Raw genomic sequence first — 26038 nt, forward strand, 5'->3', positions numbered from 1 at the left:
CATTTCGCGGCCCTGTCAGCAACTGTGTAAATATTAATTTTAATTTTAATAATTAACAGTCTCAATTTCACTGTTGGACTAGGATTTATCCAGGTTTCAGTTGGGATAACCCAACCGTCTTCAGAATACCAGTAACTACCGTCTTTCCATCGAAGACATCTTCAAGCTAAAACTACAAATCCATAAATTATCGTCAGACTATGAAACTTATCTGGAACTGCCTCGGCCCCACTTCGCGACCGCAATGCGGCAGCCACGAGTGCTGTATTCGATAAGTCTTATAGTCTGACGATAATTTATGGATTTTTAGTTTTAGCTTGACGATGTTCACTATGGAAAGACGGTAGTTACTGTTATTCTGAAGACGGTTGGGTTATCCCGACTGAAACCTAGGTAAATTCTAGGCAAACAGGGAAACTGAGGCCGTTAATTATTAAAATAAAAATAAAAATAAGTTACGATAAGGACCACACACACACCCATGGCCGATGGAGGACTCGAACCTCCGAGGGGGAAACCGCGCGAGCTGTGGTAAGGGGTCTTACACCGCGCAGCTACCCCGCGCTGCTTTCAGCGACTGTTTTTGGAGAATGCCGAATTGAAAAAACAGCACACTAGTTGCGTTGAACACCAGAGTTCTGTTTCTGCACATCGGAAATCTTTTCATTCCATTCACATCGCCACCACCCCTGTACAATACGACTTCTTCTTCTTTTGTATCACATATACTTGCTTCACACAGTAAAAGTGAAAGACTGGATGTTATGAAAGCTCAAAAAGTAGTAAGACTCCTCACTACAGTGAAAGCAAAATTATGTTGTATTACAATTTCAAAAGAACAACTTCAAATATTTACCGAAAATTGTTAAAAAATTATAATATAAATGTATCGGCACTCGATATTACCAATTTGATATCGATAATAGGGGAAAGAGAATCGCCGATATATATCGGTATTTTAGAAAAAAATTTCGATATACAGATATTCTATAAACAGCCGTCGTGTATACGTGGAGTATCAAGAGCGTCTGTACATTTGGGACCGTATACCATACGTCGGTGCCGACGTCTCTGTCATCATACACGAAACCTACAGTTTGAAACCGTGCGCCACACCGGAATTCTGAGTAAATTTTTTCAGGGGAATATGAAGAGTCAATTTTTTAATTAGGTCTGCAGATTTCTACCTGCGCCAAATTTCTCTCCTGTACCAATCTCTGCAACGCAGAGTAGCACTAAATCTATTCGCATTTGCGAGTACTAACAACCATAATCTGTGTAATAGAATGCCGACAATGAAAATTTGTGACGGACCGGTACTCAAGCCAGGATTTCCCTCTTCACGCGAGCCATCGCCTAAACCGCTTTGGCTAGTTGTGCACCACTCACGGCCAGACCGAAAGTTCCATACAGAATGTCACATCAAGCACCTTTCAGCCGTCTAATTTCCAAACAGTTATTTTATTGGGCTACAAGTTTCAGTAATTTACTACCCCATCTTCAGGCCCCTGACCGACGTGTAGGAAGATTCCAGGTCGAAACAGGTGCCAGCGTTTAACGACTTCTGAAGATATCTGCTTCATACAGCGATCACTTCAGCCATCATCTGTATCGGTAGATGATGGTATTTTTTGTTTTTTCTTTGGAGAAGTTTAAAAAAGTGTAGCTCATTCGTAAAGGAGATCGCGTGTGGAACACTAAAGCGACCTACTCTTGCGTACTGCTCGAGTGCTCGGTTTCCCCACCAGGTCGAATAAAAGGAAGACATCGAAGGAACTTAGAAGCGAGCCGCTAAATTTGTTACCGACTATTACAAAAAGGCTTCGTGAACTCAAATGGAAATTCCTGGAGGGAAGAGGACGTTATCACGAAACACTATTGAAAAAAATTGTAGATGCGGCATTTGAAGCTGACAGCGGAACGATTCTACTGAAGCCAACATACATTTCGCTTGAGGACAGCGAAGATAAGGTAAATTAGATCTCGTATGGAGGCATATAGATACTCGTTTTCCCTTGCTTTATTTGCGATTGGAAACAGGAAAGGAAATGCAAGGTAGTGTTATAAGGTACCCTCCGCCAAGCACCATACGGTGCCTTGCGGAGTACGTACGTACAGCATATGGATATTTATGTATAGTTTTATGTCGATGAACCCATTAGTCATCCCCAGATTATTTAATTTTTTGAACTCTCTTAGTTGTGAATCATTCCATGGCTTATGATCTTCTCCATTAGCTCCAACTATACCTTCTGAAGGAGTGTTTTCTATGATTGCGTTACAGTCTCCACCGATCATGGTGTGCTCGTGACAGCTTATAAAACACAGACTTTAGGGAATGATAAAATTCGCGTGAGTCCTGTTCTCCTCCTTCCTCGGGCGCATATTTACCAATGATATTAATATTCTGTTTTAATTTTTTCATTAAGCGAGTTATACGAATCGTATGCTTTTTTAAACCAATTGCTATCATTACGCCAACATCAGCATTTTACACTTTCCCTCAGTCCCAGTCTGCTGTACATCTAAACAATCTTTCTCATTTCCTTTCCTGTTTCCACTCGCTAATAAAGCAAGGGAAGGGAAAGACGAGTATCTGTCTGCCTCCATATGAGATCTAATTTGATTAAGTTACTTCAGCCTTCTGCAGTTCTTGATTCAGTTCCTGTTCATTGCTGTATACATCCCCTTACATTCCATGTACCTATCTTCAATAATTTATTGCTACGATTACTCTCAGTCATTTTCATAGTCCTGGTCGTTATCCTACCACCAGTCCGCCTTTTATTTTCTTGGATGTGATGAGTAAATGATTTACACACACCAAAAAAAGTTTTGCATCACCTCGGTTCCGAGGGTTCTGGAACCAGTACAGAAAATTGGAATAGAGATAAACATAAACATCATTTCCGCCCTTTTTATTGTTCATGAAAACCACACATTGCATGTTGTACCACGATACAACGGGACCTTCAGAGGTGGTGTTCCAGATTGCTGCGCACACCTGTACCTCTAAAACCCAGCAGCACGTCCTCTTGCATTGATGCATGCCTGCATTCGTCGTGGCATACTATCCACAAGTTCATCAAGGCACTGATGGTCCAGATTGTCCCGTTGCTCAACGGCGATTCGGCATTGATCCCTCAGAGTGGTTGGTGGGTCATGTCGTCTATAAACAGCCCTCTTCAATCTATTCCGGGCATGTTCGATAGGCTTCATGTCAGGAGAACATGCGGGCGACTCTAGCCTAGCGATGTCGTCATCCTGAAGGAAGTCATTCGCAAGATGCGCACGATGGGGGAGCGAATTGTAGTCCATGAAGACGAATGCCTCGCCAATATGCAGCCGATATGGTTGCACTATAGGTCGGACGATGGCATTCTCGTATCCTACCGCCGTTACGGTGCCTTCCGTGACCACCAATAGGGAACCTCCACCTTGCTGCATCGCTGCACAGTGTGCCTATGGCGTTCAACCTGACCGGGCTGCCTCCAAACACTTCTCCGACGATTGTCTGGCTGAAGGCATGTGCGACAGTCATCTGTGAAGAAACGTGATGCCAATCCTGAGCGGTCCATTCGGTATGTTGTTGGGCCCACCTGCACCGCGCTGCATGGTGTTGTGGTTGCAAAGGTGGTCCTCGCCATGGACGTCGTGAATGAACTTGCGCATCAAGCAGCCTATTGTGCAGTGTGTGAATCGTAACATGACGACCAGTGGCTGCAAGAAAATAAGTTTTTATTACGCTATTGCAGTTTCGGCCTTAGACTACACTCCTGGAAATTGAAATAAGAACACCGTGAATTCATTGTCCTAGGAAGGGTAAACTTAATTGACACATTCCTGGGGTCAGATACATCACATGATCACACTGACAGAACCACAGGCACATAGACACAGGCAACAGAGCATGCACAATGTCGGCACTAGTACAGTGTATATACACCTTTCGCAGCAATGCAGGCTGCTATTCTTCCATGGAGACGATCGTAGAGATGCTGGATGTAGTCCTGTGGAACGGCGTGCCATGTCATTTCCACCTGGCGCCTCAGTTGGACCAACGTTCGTGCTGGATGTACAGACTGCATGAGACGACGCTTCATCCAGTCCCAAACATGCTCAATGGGGGACAGATCCGGAGATCTTGCTGGCCAGGGTAGTTGACTTACACCTTCTAGAGCACGTTGGGTGGCACGGGATACATGCGGACGTGCATTGTCCTGTTGGAACAGCAAGTTCCCTTTCCGGTCTAGGAATGGTAGAACGATGGGTTCGATGACGGTTTGGATGTACCGTGCACTATTCAGTGTCCTCTCGACGATCACCAGAGGTGTACGGCCAGTGTAGGAGATCGCTCCCCACACCATGATGCCGGGTGTTGGCCCTGTGTGCCTCGGTCGTATGCAGTCCTGATTGTGGCGCTCACCTGCACGGCGCCAAACACGCATACGACCATCATTGGCACCAAGGCAGAAGCGACTCTCATCGCTGAAGACGACACGTCTCCATTCGTCCCTCCATTCACGCCTGTCGCGACACCACTGGAGGCGGGCTGCACGATGTTGGGGCATGAGCGGAAGACGGCCTAACGGTGTGCGGGAGCTTCATGGAGACGGTTGCGAATGGTCCTCGCCGATACCCCAGGAGCAACAATGTCCCTAATTTGCTGGGAAGTGGCGGTGCGGTCCCCTACGGCACTGCGTAGGATCCTACAGTCTTGGCGTGCATCCGTGCGTCGCTGCGGTCCGGTCCCAGGTCGACGGGCACGTGCACCTTCCGCCGACCACTGGCGACAACATCGATGTACTGTGGAGACCTCACGCCACACGTGTTGAGCAATTCGGCGGTACGTCCACCCGGCCTCCCGCATACCCACTATACGCCCTCGCTCAAAGTCCGTCAACTGCACATACCGTTCACGTCCACGCTGTCTCGGCGTGCTACCAGTGTTAAAGACTGCGATGGAGCTCCGTATGCCACGGCAAACTGGCTGACACTGACGGCGGCGGTGCACAAATGCTACGCAGCTAGCGCCATTCGACGGCCAACACCGCGGTTCCTGGTGTGTCCGCTGTGGCGTGCGTGTGATCATTGCTTGTACAGCCCTCTCGCAGTGTCCGGAGCAAGTATGGTGGGTCTGACACACCGGTGTCAATGTGTTCTTATTTCCATTTCCAGGAGTGTATTATCAAGTGCTGATATTATGGCTTTAAGCCATGTGAATGTGATGTATGCTGACACATTTATAGACACATTTATATGTCGTTGTCAATACTGTTAAATACATTCGTGACGTCACGACTTAGATGCTGGAAGGATTCCTGGCAAATGGCAGCCATTATTCACGGAGTGCTACACTGAGCAGAGGTGTCGATGTCAGTCTGCCAGGCCTGGCACGAAGTCGGAGTTGCAAAACATCTCAAAGGTGTTCTATACGATCCAGGTCAGGACTCTGTGCAGGCCAGTCCATTAGAGGGACGTTTTGTCGTGTAACCACTCCGCCACAGGCCGTGCAGTATGAACAGGAGCCCGATCGTGTTGAAAGATGCAGTCGCCTTTCTCGAATTGACCTTCACCATTAGGGAGCAAGAAGGTGCTTAAAAGGCCTCCGCTGTGATAGTGCCACGCAAAACAACAAGGAGTTTAAGCCCTCTCCATAAGAAACGTGACCACACCATAACACCAACGCCGCCGAATTTCACTGTTGGCACTACACATGCTGGCAGATTACGTTCATCTGGAATTCGCCATGCCCACACCCTGCCATCGAATCGCCACACAACGGTTTTCCACTGTTCAATCGTCCAATGTTTACGCTCCTTACACCAAGCGAGGCGTCTTTTGGTATTTACCGGCGTGATGTGTGGCTTATGAGCAGTAGCTCGACCACGAAATCCAAGTTTTCTCACATCCCACCTAGCAGTCATAGTACTTGCTGTGGATCCTGGTGTACTGTTGTTGATAATCCTTCGGGTTATATGGCCGTGGTCCATGGAATTCTTCTGTTCCTAACGTTTCGTACAATACTACGTTGGACATCCTCAGAGATATGGCTGGTCCTGCTGAGTCCTGCCGACTCAGCCATACCTCTGAGGATGTCCAACGTAGTATTGGACGAAAGCGTTAGGAATAGAAGAATTCCTTGGACCACAGCCATATAACCCGACGGGGACCAGCGGCGTTTGTGTCGAGTTGTCAGTGCTAACAGACAGGCAACACTGCTTGATATAGCAGCAGAAATCAATGTGGGACGTAAGACGAACGTATCCGTTGGGACAGTCCGGCGAAATCTGGCGTTATTGGGCTATGACGGCAGACGACCGACGCTATGCTAACAGCACGACATAGTCTGCTGCGCCTCTCCTGGGCTCGTCACCTTATTGGTTGGACCGTGGAAGACTGGAAAACAGTAGCTTGGTCGGATGAGTCGGGAATTCAGTTGTTAAGAACTGATGATAGGTTTCGAGTGCGGTGCAGACCCCACAAAGCCATGGACCCAAGTTGTCAATAAGGCACTGTGTAAGCTGATGGTAACTCCATAATAGTAAGGGCTGTGTTTTCATGGAATGCACTGGGTCCTCTGGTCCGACTGAACCGAACATTGACTGGGAATGGTTATATTTGGCTACTTGGAGACCATTTGCAGCCATTCATGGATTCATGTTCTCAAACAACGATGGAATTTTTATTAATGGCAATGTTACAGGGCCACAGTTGATAGCTATTGGTTTCGAAAACATTCTGGACAATTCGAGCTTATGATTTGCCTCCACCTCCCCCCCCCTTCCCCCCCCCCCCCCCTCAGATCGCCTGACATGAATTCAATCGATCATTTATGGGATATAATCGAGGGGTCAGTTCGTGGACAACATCCCGAGCAGGAATACCTCCGCAATTATGGACGACTATAGAGGCAGGGTGACTCTGCATCTCTTCAGGGGACTTCCAACGATGTGTTGAGGATATGCCATGTCGAGTTCCTGCACTACGCCGAGCTAAAGGAGGACCGACACGATATAAGATAATTTTTGTCGCCTGAGTGTATTATGCGACCGCAGGGAACATACAACGAGACGAAAATTCTATCAAATATGATTAATAACACTTAGAATCACAGTTTAAAAATTCAGTAGTTTGGGGGTACATACTGTTACAGAAACGGTGTATACTACAGTATTATTGGACAGAACACAAAATTAGCAAATAAAAACGTTCTCTGACCCAGAACAGAACTCGTGTAGTTCTGAGTACATCTACATCCATACGTGCGCATGAGCCACTGCATCTGGGCCGTTCCGGTTAACCTGCCACTCTAGAGGAGCATGATAGATGCGGAATCCTCGGGGAAACTCCGACGTCAGCAACTCTCCCGTCTTGGGCAGCTTCCGTAACAGACGCAGATTACTGGTGCGCCAGTACTGCACGTGGACCCGTAAATCAGTCACTGGCGCCAGTGCCTGCCAAGCGCAAGGTGGCGCCATAACTCACTCCTCACGGCTAGCCGCCACTTGCTACCGGAGACTACATAGCGACATGCCAATAACACATCTCAGAATGTTTCTGCCCTGTTCCAATGTATGTCTGCTCCTGTTCAACAAGACGAACATTTTGCTTGTTGAAAACGCAATTGATAGCAGGTTTCTCAGGGTCGCCTTGCGAGTGGTCGATAGCGTTATGCGTAGGTTGCCTGAGAAACTCACTGCAAAGAAATAACACAGGTTACACCACACCGAATTGTACTCGGTCCATAAATCATGCTTTATCGTCATGTTGCAGCAGGAACGTTATACATTTAAGGTCCGCTGACCTTAACAATAAAAAAAAAGTGCTTAGGAATGGGTGTGAAATTCATAGCGAATGTGTCGATAAGTTCTGCAGACGTCCACTCACTGATCAGCCAACGTTTGGATTACCTGTACCTGAGCAAAACGATCGAAAACACGATCTCTTTCAGAGTTATCCCCCTGTTCCCGGAGTTGGTCGGATCCTTCTTGCTGCTAAAATATTCTTAAAATTGACTGGCTTCGATCTAAATTAATGAGCTGCATGTCAAATTTAGCAGGGGTATCCAGTCAGTTTGCAAAGCGGAGTATAAGTTCTTCATCGCGATTCATGGCGTGAAAGGACCCCAGTTGATGCAGATGATACGTGAGTTGCCACCTATGAGGCCCCATTAGCCAATCAGCCTAATTCAGAAGCCTGAAGCATGTCAAGGACAGCCAACTCAACGTTTTCCCAAATTATGCAACAAAATTCCAGAGAACTGCCCAAGTTGCTATATTATTTTATTACTTGATGACCAGTTTACAGTCTAAGCTCATTATAAAATCATCCTCTAAGGTATGCAACAACATCAATTACGACAGTCATATGCCTGTAGATTCCAGTTAAACACATAAATTAGTGCAGAGCTGAACTTCATTCACCTAATCCTTTCCAGTTTTCATACATACACGAACAGAGACACGCCTTAAGGGTCTTCTACTATTAATTAGAATTCAGCTCTGGTAAAGGTAAGATCTAAAACTGTCTGATTTGATATATCAAACAAATGAAACTGAGTAGCTATAGACGAAGATGACTGACCTACTGTCCACTACCTAGGTGGAATCTACGATCCTAACACCCATAAAACACGCGAACAAGTAAAGAAATTAAACAATACTACTTAACATATACTAAAAGTAAACAATAGAAACTTCCTGGCAGATTCTAAAGGTATGTTCCTTTCGTCATCAACATTCTTACCGTCTGAGCTATCCATCTTCACTTCTGCTAGACCTCTCCTACTTTTAGACTTTATAATATGCCCTCCTGAATATTTTGTTCAACTTTGTTTGCTGTCTATAGCCTTGAGAACGAATCCATCATCGTGCAAAGGCGTTTGTGCTCTTTGGAAAATCCCTGACAGTTTAAAACTAAGTGCTGGTCTGGTAGTCGAACACAGAACCTTGTGTTCCGTGCGCATTGCTGATACAGGCAATAGTCATGACCTACTGCTCAACGCTTCAAATCTACCACCAACTCTCCCCTTCTTTCCAAATTTCTCAGAAGAACTCTTGCATCCTCAAACAGGTCTCTAGACTGTGATTAAGACATTTCTCCGAGATGTCCTATTTTCTAGGAGTACGTTTCTTTCTCTTCCTCCCCCCCCCCCCTCCCCCTCTCTCTTTCTGTTTCTCTTTCACTCGTACAGACACTTAAACTGTACAAGTGGCGCGGAAAAGTCTATTTTATTGCTGCCCACTGTTGCTAACTGCTGCTCCAGCTGTCGCATTATTTCGTTTAGCGGAGCTCCTTTCTAGCGCGTAACCGTATAACACGAACTTATCTCGTCCTAATTGCGGACTACAAGAGGAAGTATAATTCGCTTGTAAACTCGGCAGCTGCTAAAAATTGCGCCTGCTTCTCTGTAGTTCCACACGCCACTTCAAAAAGAAAAGCGTCAACGGCGTCTTTCGCATGGAACACGGTGTTACTGAATCTATTTGTTTTCATATTTAATATTGCGTTCGTCAAAATGGAAACGCTAATGCGGATTGTTTGTTGCCTAAAATTGTTCGAGTTGTATTGCCTAATTTAGGACATGGCCTGCTTACTGTTATTGTATTACCAGTCTCAAAGGAAGATGCTTCCGAGATAAATCACTATTGTAAAATAAGAAGTGATGGCTATCCTACATGGTCTCCGACATTCGGATTAATTAGTGGAGGAAGTGATGATCGTACCATTGGGCTCCAGATAAGGATTTTCTCTCCTGTAGCTTCTACGAGACGGAAGAACTATTTACCCGTGCTGCGTACGATTACATAAAGTGCTGTCCTTGCCGACTCATTTTGAAAATAGAACAACTATCAGGTATTCAGTCAGATACTGTTGATTTAGTTGTAAATCCAAATTTACTTCTGCACCTACATACTCGCTCTGCAAACCACCACACGGTACATGCCGGCGAGTACCTTGTACCACTTCTGATCATTCCATTTCTTGTTCTACTCAAATCAGAAAAAGGATCCCTCACTTCTCTTATCTTAAGGAACTTTAAGCAAAATGAACGCAGTCACAAATGCCTGTTCTCTAAACTTCCACACAAGTGTTTTGCGAAAAGAACGTCATCTTCCATCCACGAATTTCCATTTAAATTTCGTAACACTCACTCGCTTGTCAAACCTACCGGTAATAAATCTGGCAGCACATCTTTGAATCGCTTCAGTGCCTTTGTTTAATCCAGCATTGTGGGAACCCGAGACTACTGAGCAGTACTCAGGAATGGATGGGTGAGTATTCTGCAGGCGTCTCCTTTATACACAACACAGTTAAAGGGCTTATCTCCCATTGCGGAACAGAAATTTGAAACTTGGCTCTGTAATTGTGCAGAAGCGTGGCCCGTGACCTTACACGTGGGATCGGCTACTCTTCAAGCAGCAAGGTGTCGGTACATGCGAAAAGATGGCTAGAGCTCAGTTCATGTGGGCTTTAATGTGGGTTAACAGTCTCACATTGGCACCAAATTCCGCCACAGATTTCTCACACTATGGGAAGGTGGTCACATGTCCTCTTATCCACTTTTCACGCTTTCGTTTCACGTCTCTGCTGAAGGAGGTAAGAACCGCATCACGCGGGTTTCTTACGGATAGCCGATGAACTATTGCGTATCCCAACTGTGAGCAAGTACACTCCCGACATGTTTCTACGATGACAGATCTATGAAATTGAAATTTGTGGTAAAGTCTTATGGGAGCAACCTTCTGAGGTCATCGGTCCCTAAGCTTCCACAGTACTTAATGTAACTTAAACTAACTTACGCTAAGGACAACACACACACCCATGTCCGAGAGAGGACTCGAACCTTCGACGGGGGCTGCCGCGCGGACCGTGACAAGGCGCCCTTAGACGGCGCGGCTAGCCCACGCAGCTACAGGTCTTTGTAGGCGTGATCCTGTTTTGTATTCATTGGAGCACGTTGCATGCCTCAACTAGGACACCGCGCCATGTTTCCGAATATTTGACGAGGGCAGTTGCTGCTGGGACGTTTTGTATCCTCGGCATTCTATATGCATAACACCATTTAATGTCAGGCAATCTGAAGACTCCTCAATGAGGCGAAACGCATCACTGGTAAATAATTAATAATGATAACTCCACAACAAAGACTGTTTGTTTGTGCATCAAGGTATAGTTAATGGTATTGCTTAGTTGCAAACACGCAAACTTTGGTGTCATCTACCTCTACAAGTCATTTTGAAATTCGCAGCAGGGGATACTTTTCATTATACCATAATTTGGGGCCTTTTACTGTCCAGTTAATGGCAATATATCAAGCTAACTCTTAAGTCAATAAAAGTTATATTTAAATTTACAAAGCATACCTCACAAGAATTTCTGGTATATTGTGCTTTATAAAGCAATTTTTTATTACAATGTATGGAAGAGAATGTGGAGGCGGCTGATGTGAATGTATCTGAGGAAAAAACGGCAATACAAACACGAAAAAAAGAAAGATAATAATGTCACAACAAAATATATTTGTATTGGCTATATGTAAAAAATGAAAATAAGAAGTACTTCCCTTTTTCCACATCTCTGAATTGTTCAAAGGAAAAAAATTACTCGAAATGGAATTTGCGTCTATTTCCATATTTTTCGACATTTAACAGCTACTAGATGAAAGAAAATGAAATAGTGAGTTGCAGTTAAGTGTGGAAATTGGCCGAGCAATGGCTCAAATTGTGGCGCCTGTGGCATATACGACAGCGTTTTCCGGAAAATTCAGAGTGAAGCGGCCGGAAGGCAGTACATTATGCCGGTATCGATTTTTCGATATCGCAGGTAAAGTGGGCGGGATAATAATCTAATCTAATCGGAGCCGTGGATGCGCGGGCGGCAGCCGGCGGTTCGCTGGAGCAACGCCGCCCACCCAGGAGAGATGGCCGCTGCTGGTGGAAGACACTATCTGATCAAAGGTATCCTGACAATTATTAGGAAACGTTAATACGCGTTGTGCCCTCATGACGGCTATACGTCTCCTGCGGACTCTTTCAGTCAGGTGTCTAAGTGTCTGAGGAGGAATGGCTGATCATTCTTTCTCGAGTGTCGAAACCGGAGAAGGTAGTGACTCTCTCAAAGGTATTCCATTGGGTTAAGGCCGTAAGTCTGTAAAGACCAGTCCTATCCAGTAATGTCATTCTCTACAAATCGTTGCCTTATAGCTAGTGCTTCATGACAGAGTGTACAGTCATGCTGATACGTCGCCCCTAACCGCTCCGATAATATACGCATTACTTAATGCTGTAAATTCATGTCTTTTTAGCGTCTTCTTAAGTGCAATAAGAGTATCACTCCCTAAGCACAAAAAACACGCACATACTGTACCACCACTTCCTGCTTACGTCTACATCTACATCCATACTCCACAAGCAACCTGACGGTGTGTGGCGGAGGGTACTTTGAGTACCTATATCGGTTCTCCCTTCTATTCCAGTCTCGTATTGTACGTGGAAAGAAGGATTGTCGGTATGCTTCTGTGTGGGCTCTAATCTCTCTGATTTTATCCTCACGGTCTCTTCGCCAGATATACGCAGGAGGGAGAAATACACTGCTTGACTCCTCGGTGAAGGTATGTTCTCGAAACTTCAACATAAGCCCGTACGGAGCTACTGAGCGTATCTCCTGCAGAGTCTTCCACTGGAGTTTATCTATCATCTCCGTAAGGCTTTCGCGACTACTAAATGATCCTTTAACGAAGCGCGCTGCTCTCCGTTGGATCTTCTCTATCTCTTCTATCAACCCTATCTGGTACGGATCCCACACTGCTGAGCAATATTCCAGCAGTGGGTGAATACGTGTACTGTAACCTACTTCCTTTGTTTTCGGATTGCATTTCCTTAGGATTCTTCCGATGAATCTCAGTCTGGCATTTAAATCACTCCTAATGCCTACTCCCAGATAATTTATGGAATTAACTGCTTCCAGTTGCTGACCTGCTATACTGTAGCTAAATAATAAAGGATCGTTCTTTCTGTGTATTCGCAGCACATTACACTTGTCTGCGTTGAGATTCAATTGCCATTCCCTGCACCATGCGTCAATTCGTTGCAGATGCTCCTGCATTTCAGTACAATCTTCAATTGTTACAACCTCTCGATATACTACAGCATCATCCGAAAAAAGCCTCAGTGAACTTCCGATGTTGTCCACAAGTTCATTTATATATATTGTGAATAGCAACGGTCCTACGACACTCCCCTGCGGCACACCTGAAATCACTCTTACTTCAGAAGACTTCTCTCCATTGAGAATGACGTTTTTGTAGGGAAAACACGTGATGGGAAGAAACGCACTGCCATACGGTATAGAACGTTTCATCAGTTGAGATCACTCTCGAAGCAATCTGACTGCAGCAGCTGCGGGAAGCTAGGTTTTGCCTTGAATACACTAAGTGGACAAAAGTCGTGGGATAAAACCTAATATCGCGTCGGACCTCCTTTCCCGGCGTAGTACAACAGCTGGACGTGGCGTGGACTCAAGAAGTCGTTGGAAGCCCCCTAGAGATATACTCAGACATGCTCCCTCTTCAGTCGTTCATAACTGTGAAAGTGTTGCCAGTGCAGGATGTTGTGCTCTAACTGACCTCTCCATTACGTCCGACATACGTTCGATGGGATTCATGGCAGGCGATGTGGGAGGCCCAATCATTCGACACAATTGTCAAGAGTATTCTTTAAAATACTCGTGAATAGGGGTGGCTCGGTGACATGACATCATTGTTTGGGAACATGAAAGTGATGAATGACTACAAATGGTCTTCACGTAAACGAATATAATCAATCCAGTCAATGATGGGTTCAGTTCCAAAACACAGCCCAAACCACAATGGATACACCACCAACTTGCAGAGTCCCTTGTTGACAACTTGGCCGGCCGGAGTGGCCGAGAGGTTCTAGGCGCTACATTCTGGAACTGTGCGACAGCTACGGTCGCAGGTTCGAATCCTGCCTCGGGCATTGATGTGTGTGATGTCCTTAGCTTAGTTAGGTTTAAGTAGTTCTATGTTCTAGGGGACTGATGACCTTAGCAGTTAAGTCCCATAGTGCTCAGAGCCATTTGAAAAATTTTTGACAACTTGTGGGGTGTGAGCCACAATTGAACCCCATCATCGGCTCTTCCCAAATGAAATCGTGGCTCATCTGCAAGGTTCCTGTTTTCTAATCGATATGGTCACTTCACTGCGTGAAGAATTTGACAGATCACTGAAAGACCTAAGTCGAAACAAGACCCGGGACTTGACATTATTCCATTACAATTACTGGCAGCCTTGGGAGAGTCAGACCAGACATAACTTTACTATATGGTGAGCAAAGTGTGTGAGACATATGAAATACCGTCAGACTTCAAGAAGAATAAATAATTCGAATCTCAAAGAAAGCAAGTGTTGACAACTGTGAAAATTATTGATCTATCAGCTTAATTGTTTACAGACGAATGAAAAAAGTAGTAGAAGACGACGTCAGTTAAGATGAGTTTGGATTCCATAGAAAAGTTGGAACAGAGGAAGCAATACTTACCCTACGAATACTCTTAGAAGAGAGATTAAGGAAAGGGGCATGAAAGGGAAGCAGTGGTTGAGAAGGGAGTGAGGCAGGGTTGTAGCCTGTCACCGACGTTATTCAATCTGTATACTGAGCAAGCAGTAAAGGAAACAAAAGAAAACTTAGGAGTACGAATTAAAATCCAGGAAGAAGAAAGAAAAACTTTGAGGTTTGCCGACGACAGTGTAATTCTGTCGGAGACAGAAAAGGATCTAGAAGAGCATTGGAACGGAATGGGCAGTGTCTTGAAAGGAGGATATAAGATGAACATCAATAGAAGCAAAATGAGGATAATGGACTGTAGTCAAATTAAATAAGATGATACTGAGAGAATTAGATTAAGAAATGAGAGACTTAAAGTAGTAAACAAGTTTTGCAACTAGCGAAGCAAAATAATTGATGATATTTGAAGTAGAGACAATATAAAATGTAGACGTAAAGGCAGGGAAATCGTTCCTGAAGAAGAGAAATTTGTTAACATCAAGTATAGATTTATGTGTCAAAAAGCCTTTTCTGAAAGTATTTTTATGGAGTGTAGCCATGTATGGAAGTAAAACACGTACGATATACAGCTTAGACAAGAAGAGAATATAAGCTTTCGAAATATAGTGGTACAGAAGAATCCTGAAGATTAAATGGGTAGATCACATAAGTAACGAGGAGGTACTGTACGGAATAGGCGAGAAAAGGAATCTGTGGCACAACTTGACTACGAGAAGGGATTGGTTGGTAGGACACGTTCTGAGGTATCAAGGGATAACCAATTTAGTGTTGGGGAGCAGCGTGAAGGTAAAAAAAAGTGACGGGAGACCAACAAATGAACACACTAAGCAGATTCAGAAGGTTGCAGGTTGCAGTAGTTACTTGGAGATGAAGAAGCTAGCACAGGATAGAGTAGCATGGAGAGCTGCATCAAACCAGTCTCTGGACTGAAAACTATAACAGCAAACAACAACATGGTCACAATCGCACGAGAGGCGCTGCAAGGGACGTCACTCTCTTCGATCGTCTTCTACCGGAGGCCTAACGGATACGTTCGTTGTACGTCCCACATTGCTTTCTGTGGTCATTTCATGCAGTGTGGTTTGTCTGTTAGTACTGACAACTTTACGCTAATGCCGCTGCCCTCGATCGTTAAGTGATGGCCATTTCGTTGTCCGTGGTGAGAGGAAATTTGGCGTTCTAGGCACGCTCTTGACACTGTGGATCTCTGAATACTGAATTCCTTAACGATTTCCGAAATGGAATGTCCAAGTACCATTCCGTCTACAGATTCTGTCAGTTCCCGTGGTGCGGCCATAACCACATCATAAACCTTTCCACATGAATCAGCTGAGTACAAATGACAGCTCCAGCAATGCATTCCTCTATTATACCTTATGTACGCGATATTATCGTTTCCTGTGTATCTGCATATCCGCTGTCCCATGATTTTTGTCACTTCAGTACACAGTGCAGTGCTTTTCATAATTTTCGGACAGTGTCTGTTTAACATTGCTGTGAAAAATACTGTTACTTGTTAGTTTCCATTCTGTTGGTGTGTTCTGCGATTGAAAGCGTATTTCCAGAGAGTATCTGTGGGGTGTTTACATTCTAGCTTTAATATAAGGCAGCCGTTTAGTTGTTACGTGTTGTTTGGATGAATTACAGTGCTTTTCATGATAGTTTCGCTTTAAGATCGTTGTTAAAAAATATAGTGCTCTTTAGTTTTTATTCACTTCATGTTTTCCGCTGCCTAAAACGTGCTTTCAGCGAATACCTCTGTCGTGTTTTCATTCTCGTGTTTTACACCCGCCTCTCGCCTAGAAGTTAACTGCGCAGCTGATAGAAAGATAAGCTTCCCCTAATTGTTAATTTGTTGTAGTTTAATTATGTGTTAGTGCTGTCTAGTTTACGTTAAAAGTATCAGCGCGTGTGAAAAATGTGGATGTTGCCTTATGTTGGTTAGCGTTGGAGAAACTAGTCTTGACTATTGGTTGTTATTTCACCGTGTTGAGTGTAAAGCGAAGGCAGTAGATTAGCAGATGGGGCTCTTCCATGTAGATTGCGCAGAACCAAGAGAATCTTGGGACAGTGAAGAAAGACTTGTGCCCTTCGGGAAGAACTAGAAATGGCGTATTCTGAATTACGTAGGTGTCGACATACTCAAGCCACTGTACGCTTCGTGGCGGACTTCCTGTTCCACTGGCAAACAGATCGAGGGAAAAATTACTGTCTATACGCCTCACTATGACCCATAATTGCTCTTACCTCTACGGCAGTTTAGTGACACGTGTGTTAGCTACAGTACAGTCGTTATTCAGAAGGCTTCAAATGAATGCTGCTTCTCAAAATTTTCTGAACAGTGTTCCTCGAAAAGAACGTCGTCTTCCGTACAGGAATTCCCATTTGATTGTCCGAAGCATCTCCGTAACACCTGAGCGTTGTTCGAACCCACAGGCGACAAATCAAGCACCAGCTTCTGCACTACTTCGATGTCTTCCTTTAATCCGACCTGCGGATCCCAAGCACCAGAGCAGTACTCAAGGATAGGTTGCACTAACGTCCTATATGGACCTCCTTCACAGATAAAACAAACTTCCCTAAAGTTCTACCAGTAAATCAGGTCGACCATTCGCTCTCCCTACTACATGTTGTTCCTTCTGGCATCAACTTCATTTTTTCTACATTTAGACATAGCTGCCGTTCACCACACCAACAAAATTTTTTGTCTAAGTCATCTTGTAACATCTTACAGGTCACTCAACTTCGACACTTCCCGTACACCATGGCATCATCAGCAAACAACGCCAGATTGCTGCCCATCCAGTCGCCAAAATAATAGTGCTCGTGTCACTTTTCCCTGCTTCACGCCTAACGATACCCTTGTCCACGATGAACAGTCGCCGCCGAGGAAAACGTACTGGATTCTATTACGTAAGAAGTCTGCGAGCCGCTCGCGTATCTGTGAACCTATTCCATATGTTCTTGCCTTCGTTAACAGTTTGCAGCGGGGCACCGTGTCAAATGCTTTTCGGAAATGTAGAAATATGGACTCTGCCTGCTGCCCTTCATCCGTAGTTCTCAGTATAGAATGTGATAAAAGGGCGAGCTGAGTTTCGCACGAACAATGCTTTCTAAAACCTCACTGATTCATGTAGAGAAGCTTTTCCGTCTCAAGGAAATTTATTATATTCGAACTGAAAATATGTTCAAAAATTCTGCAGAAAACCGATGGTAAGGATATTTGTATGTGACTCTGCGGCTCCGTTCTTTCAAAAAATTTAAAAAAATGTCAAGTTATCAGCTTGAGCTGCTGGTAAAATATTTTATTTCTACGACGAGTTTCAATCGTCTGTCCATCATCAGGTTCATAGAAGTATTCAGAGCATCATGTAAAGGGAAATACAAAATCGTTGTCACCGGATGATAAAACAATAAATAATACAGTGTTATCATATGACAATTTTAAATTACGTGGTCAATCTATAAAAACTATGGTAGGGAATGTACACATACATGTAAAAACTGTTGTCGGCGTTAATGCTGTGAACAGATTCATACCACACAGAGGCTACTGAACAGCTGATCCGTTCATTTACCTTTCACAGGAGTCACCATCGCTTTTCCTCCAGTCGTTTGGGACTTTGCGCTGGGCGGGAGATCCACGATTAATGCAACTAAGTAAGGAGCCAGTGCCGTAGAGCGCTCTTCATGAAACAGAACTGGGAATCCATCTGGACCTGGTTACTTATTTGTTTTCAGTTGTTTCTCTATGCCAGGGATGTCTCTCACTATGTCCTCCATATGGGAGCCTGTGCGATTCTCCTACGTGAACGATTTCTCAAACTCAAAATTTAAAATTTCCGATTTGCTTTTGCTGTTTGGTACTGTCACACCAAACTGATCAACGAGTGACTGTACAGTAGCCTAAGAGCCGATTAGCGATTTTACATAGGACCAAATGTTTCTCGGGTTCTCTGCCAGATCCTTTCCTAGCACATGACCGCGGTAGTTGTATGCTTCGCGCATAGTTCTTTTAACAGACGCACTAATCTCTACTAACCTTTGGCTCTCGTCTTTTGTGCATTCTCTACTGAACCGAGAGTGCAACAACCTTTGCTTTTTTAGCATTGTAAGAAATTCGTTGTTAAATCACAGTGCGTGTTTTCCGGCGTCAACCTACTTGCTAGGCACCCATTTCTCTTTAACACGATTTGCAATCCGTTTAAACGTTGCTCATAATACTTCTATATCCATTGTACCAGAGCTAGATGATTTTAATTCATTGTCTGAGTAAGATGTAACAAAACTGCTAACCAGCTCCTTCTAGCAAACATACTCTCCTAGCTTTCTTGACTGATTTATTAACTTTAGTAAGGGTAGTCCCTATAATGACGTCATGATCACTAATTATTGTATCTCTACTGATGCTGTCGACAAATTCAGGCGTGTTTGTGGCTGCAAGATGCAAAATATTTCCACTGCGTGTGCGTTGCGATGTAGCTGCTCAAGACAGTTTTCGGAAAACTTCATATGTACTTGGCAAAAAATGGTTCAAAAGGCTCTGAGCACTAAGGGACTTAACATCTGAGGTCATCAGTCCCATAGAACGTAGGACTACTTAAAGCTAACTAACCTAAGGACATCACACACGTCCATGCCCGAGGCAGGATTCGAACCTGCGACCGTAGCGGCTGCGCGGTTCCAGGCTGAAGCGCCTAGAACCGCTTGGCCACATACGCCGACCAAGTAATTAGCAAGGCTGTCAGGTTAACAGCCACTGAAAATTACGCCTCCAGTACCACCAGACTTCCACTAAATTGTTTCTATTTGGCACTCTGTAAATTGAGTAGGTATTTGCGAAATTTTGTTGATTTTAACAATAATTGTGATGTTGCTAAAAACTCTGCGCTGAAGATGTGCACTCGATAACGTACATTATGAGAATGGATTTGATACGGATACCACGATGCAATGCACTGTAGGTACCCACAACGTAAAAAGATTTCCGTTTCTTAAACGTTTCATTACCGATTGCCAAATTTCCGTAATTTTTGCGAGCTCCATCACCCCAGCGGCTAGCTACATTTGGTCCGCGGTATAATGTTCCGTAATACCTACATCTAATGATGAGCATGCAACGGCTCAAAAGCAGCTAACGGTACAATAAATCATGTCTCAAATCAAAAAAAGCGACTGGTTCTATCTATATTTATACCCAGATACATCGCCGATTTAAATCACAATTGCAAGTCGTCATCCACAATAAATACACTGAATAATTTTATGTTGAAATGCAAGCTGCGATTGTGTGTGGAGGAGAATATCTTGGAACATTACAGAGTTTTGCGTAGTGTGTGCACAATTAATAATATTTACGTATTTCAATTTTAATCTGATTCATTTTCAAAGAAATGAAAACATTGCATACTGCACCAAGTATAGGGGCGTATTTCGCTCCACTATCTCAGTATAAAACAGGATGTTTCAAAAAGTTTTATTTGACCTCATAAGACAACATCTTCTGCAGGAATGAAGATAGGAATTCATGAAAAATTTTAATTTATGCAAACGACCAGAAACTATTTGTACTCCAAAGAATCATCCGATATTAGTAGTGTGTATCTTTTACATGTATTCACATACTCTTACAGTTACGTGTAGGATGGAAGTTATCATTTATTTTTCAAAAACTATGAATGTGCTCCACCGGAAACAGTACAAACTACCATCTTAAACCACAATCGTGATTTTGTTTCAATGCAGGATGTATTTAGAGACCTGGGGGATCATCTACTTCAATATTTTTTTTCAGATTTAGATTAATACTGCTACTGGTAAGATAATGTTGATATATTACAAAGTGACACACTGCAAATGTAAGTTTACAAAACTAAGACAAATCGAAATACAATTCAATGTTTCCAGTATTGGATACCTCGTTTTAAAGCATGGTATAAATACACATGTTTAAGTACTATATAGACATTCCATTTTACAGCACGTTTGCGAACACAAGTCAAAACAAGTGAAAGAGTTTCAAATGTAAAGATGATGATTTTCTGCAAATATACATGTGTAATTATTTCGAAGCAGGAACATAGGTGTTATGTTATTAATTATACAGAGTTATCATTTATAAAAAAAATATTTTTAGTATGTCAAGTCTGGCTGTATGTTATCAAATAGTAGCATTATTAAACATTTATGAATCAAATAGTAGCATTATTAAACATTTATGAATTAAGGAAGGTTCTGCATTTTTGCAAGTACACAAAATACTGATTTGTTTTAACACTCAAACATGTCACCACAGTTGTGGCATCCTCAGAGGATTTTTCTTCTTTTACTTTCCTTTTTCTTTTACGTTCAGTGTGTCTTGTGGCTGCCACAGGTTTAAATCAGTAGGGGAGACTGGAGCATGTTGGCCATATTTTTTAAAAGAAAATTATATTAATTTCTTTACATATTAAGTTTATGAAATTTTTGCTAAATATTTAGAGCAGTCTTACTGAATCTGGATCACAATTATTAACCTTGAAAATATGAGTTAAAAAGTTTAAAAAAATTAATTACTGAACATATGTCAAGTGGGCCAATCTGGCCCTACTTTGGGGTAAGTTGGCCCAGAGGCACATGGGGCAGGTTGATCCACGTAATATTTTGATAAATTAAACTAGTATAACTTTAGGATATCAAAATAAAACGAATAGTTATCAAGAAACATACTTTAATGTACATCAAATCAAGTTGAATATTGAATTAAATGCTTAACATTTTATTATGACAACAGGAAAACTTAAAATTATTAGGAATTATAGTGTCTTAATACAAACCAATCAACTTTAATCACTGTCCACATCCAAAGGATCAGCACACTCATAAAATAGTCCATGAATTTAATTTTTCACGCATGTCTGTTGAGCCCAACGCTTGCAGTATGTGCACTGAATCCACTGTACTCCAGGTTTACTATTTGAAAAAGGCTTGAGACACCTTAGGCACAGTGAATCTTCATCTTCCTCGTCGTCATCATCATCTTCATCATCGTCATCTTCCATTAGCTTCTTCTTGCGTTTTAGGCCGAATGCTGTTGGTTTAGTTAATTTCATTCTGCAATTGCTCCTACTTTCTTTTTGAAAAAGTGCTTTTTTAGTCTGTGATTTAAGTTTTCTTTACGATGCTTTCGCGTTCTTTTCTTTTGCACTCTTTTCTTCTTCCTCAAGGGCTTTTTTTTACTGGAGTGTCTTTCACTATGGCAGAAACTCTTTTCCTTTTCCCCACTCCCATACTTTTTCTGGGCTCTGCTTTTTCAAAAGTTCTGACCTCTTCTGCAGTTGGAAACGGTGTTACGTTTATCTCAGCTCGAGTTGATGGACTGTTTTCAGTGTTTGGGTCTGGCCTATCGGAAGTGTAGGAAGGCATAAAATCACTATCAGTACAAATATTTTTGTTAGAGTGATTGATCTCAGTTACCTTGAATTCACTGGTTATGTTACTGGGAGTTGCAGCATTTGGAAGTGCTATTCGCACTATAGACAGGATGTAATATAGTCATATGCCGTTTATTATTGGTAACCCATGCATCACATGCTGAATTCACGAACTTTTTAAAAGGCCCATAAACACTTCTGTCTAAAGGCTCCAGCTTGTGGCAACAGCACTCCAGAAAAGATAGAAATGTATTACAATAATCAAGAACTTCAGAGTCGAGATGCAAACTGTGATTATCAATCAAATCCAAGCAAGGGCGTTCTTTTGAGCAGCGAGCGTGTAGAACAAAATGTTTCACATATTTTGAAAAGTTTGTCTCCGTCATTCATCCCAAAGAATGAGCTGCTCCATCACACCCAATCGGACCGTCAAGGATAAAATGAGGCTTGAAGTTGACCCTTGGGAAGATGAAGAATGGAGGCACATTATTACCCAACGCACTAACTGCAAAAGCGATCTCAACAAGTGACCCTCTCTCAGGCGATGTCACTCGCCCTATTTAGCGAAAACCTCTTCAAATGACTACACGATCAGGACGCTGGACGGTAGTTACTACAGTTTCGTCAATGTTCCAGATGTCCACAGGGGTCACTTTTAATCTTTTTAAAACTATGTCGAGATTATTATAAAAGAGTTCTACATTATGCTTGTTGAAACTGGTGCACCAGGCTAAACTAGTTGCTTGCAGTGACTGGATGGAGAGTTGAGGGTGCCTCTTCAAGAACCCTGTGAACCAATCACTTCCCGCCATTTCGGTCTCGGTCCATGTTTGGCGTATTTTATTGTTGCATGCAACAGCAATATATACACAAACCGCCTGACTTCTTTCGAGGAAAGACCATAATATATGTCACTTGACTTCATGAGGTATTGTTCAACCATATCTTCTGGTTCGGAATTAAATATCTGAAAATAAACAAACTAGAAATTGAAAAATAGCTTTGCAAATAAAAATACATTTAGTTAACAACATTTCATACCTGAAATCTTCTGTCATAGCCAAATTTATCCCAAGGCTTCTTTTTGTCATTAAGTATTTGTAGGACTCCTCCAGGCTGAGTGTTTTGGTCCATTGGCATGGGTTGAGTTTCAGTTCCAGTTTTCTGAAGTTCAATTGACTGAGTAGGCTGACATGAGGTTTGTTTGTACTTACCACAGTACCTCCCCAAAGTTGTTCTTGGAATCCCAAATACCTCGCTAGTAGCCCTCACAGATCTTCCCTTGTCTTTTACTTATAAGACTGCTTATAGCGTCGTATCTTCAGAAATCATTCCTCTTTCACTTTTTTTTATAATTTCGCACAATTTTTATGTTCCTATAGATAAAACAAATGGTTTAAACGAAGGCCATAACTCTGTTGTTCTAAAAACAAAGAAATGAACTTGATTCTGACTACTCAGATAGCTATTTAAGATTATAACAAAATTTACAGGTTGGTGTTTTCTTTTTAAAACGCTTTTTATCTTGTGAATATGACGATCTTTTGACCTCTGATACGTATCAAAATATGTTTAACTTCGAAAATTATGTTAATAATTTCATAAACTCGACGAATTATAAATATTATCATCATTAAAAATAGCACATCTTTCATCGAGTTTAAAAAAATATATAGGACAGAGCAGGTTGGCCCAGGTGGCCATCGTGCCCCGTCGTCACTGGGCCAACCAGCCTATTCATAACAAAAACCCACTGAAGCAATTTAGATTGTGTGCTATATAGAAATAATCCTTAAACTACGACGTTTAATTATACTAATCACCTCTTGCGCCTAAAGTAAGCAAACTTAACATTACACACATTTAACCGACGAGTAGAATTTTACTCACACATGCACAAAAACAGTTAAGCAGCACAACTTATCCAAAACTGCTCCGCCGGCCATATTGCTCATGTAGAGGGAGCGGGAAAGTGCTGCCAACCTGCTGATTGATTCCCAGCACGATCTAGCGGCTGTTGCATGAACTAACTTGACTGGGCCTTTCTGTCCCTATGGCCAACGTGCCCTGGTCTCCCCTACAACATGTCGTCACTGTAGTATTTGGCTAGTCCTCAACTGTTACAAGTTTGTTTTTGTGTGCCAAATGGGTTTTTGTATAGTTGGACTGATATTTTCTCCCGCTCGTTTGTAAATACTGGGGCTTATTAAGTTGCTGTGGACACATGTTTCACTGCACAAATTTACGTTTTATAAGAATTTTTGGGATTCTCTCTCATCGTTGACTTTCGTATTTGGCTACTGTGTTCTCCATAATCTTACGCTGTAACGGTTCACTTTTACACTTAAGATGACACTGAAGATTCTGAAAGAAATTAAATCGTTATCTTCTATCTCCTCTTCAAGAATGAACTCACAAAATTCAACACGTTTTTGTTTACCACCACATTTAAGACTTCTAGCAACTGCGTCCTGTATGGATTGATATACAAATGTCGTCACAAAACACGCCAAATATCTGATGTGCAAAACTTAAGGACGAAAGTAACTTTCGCATGATGTGTCAGTGCTAAGTACCATAGCTCCATGAAACTTGGACCACACACAGGAAGAACAGCAACAGTATAATACAGAAGGTAAGCAAAAGAAATACACGATGAGACGAAACAAACTACACTTTTAATCAAAGACAATAATTACAATGAAATTGGCGCAATTTATGATGGTCCCTTGGACGTTACAATTGGAGGGACGTGGTTCTTAATGCGGTCTGTAATCATCAAGGACAGCACTGCGAGCTCTACTGTGTGCTCTCATGTTGGTCGCGAGGTTGGTAAGCAGCTCTTTTGCTTGGTCGTTCCATTTCTTCACCAAAACCTACGGTCACAGGTTCAAATCCTGCCTCGTACATGAAAGTGTGTGATGTCCTTAGGTTAGTTATGTTTAAGTAGTTCTACGTTCTAGGGGACCGATGACCTCAGATGTTAAGTCTCATAGTGCTCAGACCCATTTGAACCAAAATGTTGACAACTGCTTGATGTTCGTTATTGCATGTTGAAGTGCTGCAATATGTGCTCGAAAGCATACCATTCGTACTCGATGGAATTTAAGTCTAGGGAACAGCAAGTCCAGTCCATTTACTGGATACCCTCTCGTTTCAAGAGCCCCTCCCTCCACCTGCGCTGTTCGATGTAGCCGCGCATTGTCCTCCATGAAAATGAAGTCACGACCGAATGCACCGCTGAAAATACGCACAAGGCGGGGTAGTACAGCGTCACAATAATGTTGATCCGTAGGTGTACCGTCTTCAAATATTTGGCGTTCAGTACACCCATGCAACATTATGTCTTTCACCACCATAACACCTGGACACCAAATCGATCATTTTCGACAATGTTCCTCAGTTCACAATCCGTTCCCGCCTCTTACCGTATGAGGGTCCGTTCAGTTCCATCTTGATAACGATCGTGCCTCATTCTGAGGGAGTACAATCTCTCTTTTAGTACATTCTTGGGCACCCTACATGCTGTAACCAGAGCATTATCTGCGATTTGATAAATTTCACGACACGTTGTCTTTGAACAAATTTTTACCATTCATTGTTTCATTGTTCTCTAAACGTCTGTCACTAGTTCATCAATTTGTTACTGATATTTTCGTTCAAATATTCTTAAAATGATTTTTATATCCGAATGGAGAATGTGTTCGCCCACTCTTCTGAGCCACGAGTACAGCTGACAATTATACGGAAAAAAACGTAAAGTACTTAAAAACTTCGGAGTCCCCACACTTTATTCAACATGTCAACGTCACTACAGATTTAGGTGAAGACACGTCTAATATGCCAGCCGTCATTGGCGATGATGTGGCGCAATCGAGTAGCGAAATTCTGCATGACCCGCTGACGTGTCGGAAGATCGACTCTGTTCATGACCTCCGGAATGGCTGTTTTGAGTTCAGCAATTGTGTTGTGGGTTTTGATGTACACGCTGTCTTTAATATAGCCACACAAAAAGGAGTTGCATGTGTTCAGATC

This window comes from Schistocerca gregaria, chromosome 2, assembly GCF_023897955.1.
Source record: "Schistocerca gregaria isolate iqSchGreg1 chromosome 2, iqSchGreg1.2, whole genome shotgun sequence".
In the NCBI taxonomy this organism is placed as follows: domain Eukaryota; kingdom Metazoa; phylum Arthropoda; class Insecta; order Orthoptera; family Acrididae; genus Schistocerca; species Schistocerca gregaria.